Source organism: Echinops telfairi, unplaced genomic scaffold (genome assembly GCF_000313985.2).
Source record: "Echinops telfairi isolate 266 unplaced genomic scaffold, ASM31398v2 ScPeMD7_7427;HRSCAF=8465, whole genome shotgun sequence".
In the NCBI taxonomy this organism is placed as follows: domain Eukaryota; kingdom Metazoa; phylum Chordata; class Mammalia; order Afrosoricida; family Tenrecidae; genus Echinops; species Echinops telfairi.
Genome location: NW_022111327.1, coordinates 8,710,238 through 8,712,519, shown reverse-complemented (window position 1 = coordinate 8,712,519; position 2,282 = coordinate 8,710,238). Strand labels below are relative to the sequence as shown.

Genomic DNA, 2,282 nt, shown 5'->3' with positions numbered 1-2,282 from the left:
AAATACCATTCACCAAAATCTAAAAGACCTCTGGGGCCCTTTTCAACAGCATTCTCCACGACAATTTGGAACTCTTGCCCCCTTATCTATTTCTTGCTCCCTTTCCATCTGCTCCATTAACTCCATTAAAAAAGAAAGAAAGAAAAACTAGTTATTGAACGAATGAATGAAAAAGTATTTATAGGTTTGTTTTCTCTCAAGGGAGTGTAGGGAGAGAGCTACAATCTTAAAAGCCTGGTTTGGATGGCTGAATCTGGCCCACTGGCAGATTAGGCCAAGCGAAATTTCCAGTTCTCTAAAAGAAAGGGCTAGCATATTGCTCATTAGAGCATTCTGACCTTGCCTGCGCAATCTTTTTGCTACCCTGCAATTTCCGGTTGCTTATAAATGAAACCTTTCTAACTGTTAATGCAGCTTGTGAGTTGAGAAAAAAAGCCTGTAATTAATCATAGGGGGGGGGGGTTGCTTCACTAAGCCCGAGTTACAGGGGAGAAGCTGGACAAGGCACTAGGACCTAGAAGGCATCTATCCACCCTGGCAGGAATTTCTTGCTTGGAGCTCAGACAACAAAGGCATAGAGAGATTGGTTTTCTTTCTCTCAGCATCTCCACCCAGCCAGCAGAAAACCGGTGAGTAGGGCTTTGCAGTGATTTTCAGGCAGACCATAACAGATGTCAACCGGGAAAAGCACAAGGCAAAGCTAGCTCTCGAGCTCTGTGTGTGTGTCTTTCTCTCCTTTTTCTCTTTCTGTTCTTCATCTTTTCCTTTATTCCATCGGATTTGGTCCTAAGCCTGTACCTGGGATTTTCCTTTGACCAAGTGAGTTTGACATTTCTTTGTTTTCAACTTGATGCTCAATTTAGAACATTACCATTCCTGATCCTGAAGCAAAGCAGAGCTGGCCTGGGGAAATGCTTGCTACTTGTCTTGAGGAGGTGGGGTCTCTCTTACCACTGCAGGTGGTCTGACAGAGACAATGCTGAGCTCAGCACAGGTCAGGGTGACATTGGAAGAAAGGCAAGGACGGAGCCTAGCAAATGTCTTAGGCACCGGTCCCCCCTGATCTTCTGTCCTCCTGATCCCTAGCACATCTCTCCATGTGGCCTTGGGGAGCAGCTGAGCCCTGCTGGCTTTGTGAGTCCCTCATCCCAATCTGTAAGATGCATGTCCACAGTTTGCTGCCTAGGTTGCCACTACATTAGCTGGCACCGGGGGGTTTGGGTTGTATTTGATTTCACGTCTGGATTTTTGAATTGTCTTTATTCAACAGTAGAGGGGCAAGGGCAGCATGACAGATGCTCATCATTTGCCCCAGCTCACACACCTGTGTAATCGACAAGTTTGGGCTGAATTGCCTGCTAGACACACAGAACAATGAAAGGTGTGCTTGCTGCTGGAGGCCCCATATGCCGTTCCGGGGCTCATTTGGGAATCTCTCAACAATTAAATGATTCTATTAAGAGGTGGGGCTGCAAGGCTGGGGAGGAGATGAGGCACCTAGAAAAAAAGAAAAAGGGAAAAAAAGGGGGGGTTGTTGAAGGCTCAATGGTATTAAAGAGAAAGAGGAGCTGATAACTTATTATTAAATAACTGGAAACCTAATCCTTTCTTCTTTTTTATTTTTATTTTCTTCTTCTTTTTTAGCGTATTTCTTATGAATGTCGAATAGCTGCACCAGCCTGACGGGGAAAGGGTTTGATGAATAGCACAAAGACGCTGGCTATTCCCTGGAGGCTGCCCCTTTAAACAAGAATTCTAGTTTATTCTCGGGGTGGGGGGAGCGGCGGGGAGGGGATGCACACATTAGAGTAAGAAAGGGAGTTTGGAATAAAATTAAAAACCCTCCCCTTCATAGTCATTGTACTGAGATGCGGAGACCGCTTCCCAAGCTAGATGCTAACCTTGGCTAGCTCCTTCTGTTCTCTTCAAGGGGAATTTTGTCAGGCTAGGAATTCATTTACAACTGTTCCTCGTGTGGGCCTGTGCGAGGAAACAGATGCCAGTTTTAATGCATTTAGCCTGAAGTTACAATTTGATAGGAGCCACTGTCAGTAAGTCTCAGGGTTTTAAGCCATTTCAAAATCCCCCCTCCCCAGTGCTTGGCATCGTGCCCAAAGTGCACCCTTCTCTCTCTTTCTCACCCCAACCCCCAGCCCCCCAGCCCCTCCTCCTTCTCTCTTAAGATCAATATTTCTGCAGGTCAGTGGCAAGCAGCAGATGGGTCACGGGCTTTTTCAACCAGTTCTCTTCACAGGCAGCAGGTCGCAGCTCTGGATCTGGCT

General features: G+C 46.4%; 1 protein-coding gene across 2 annotated transcripts in view; it reads left to right on the top strand.

The window, feature by feature from the left end:
* The first annotated feature begins 604 nt into the window (after positions 1-604).
* The window catches only part of DCX (doublecortin), a 142,876-nt gene continuing 141,198 nt past the window's right edge, over positions 605-2,282 (top strand). For both annotated transcript variants that reach the window (XM_004710055.2, XM_004710054.2), the window contains exon 1: positions 605-629. The gene's annotated coding sequence lies outside the window, so the exon portion shown is untranslated. The remainder of the gene's footprint in view (positions 630-2,282) is intronic.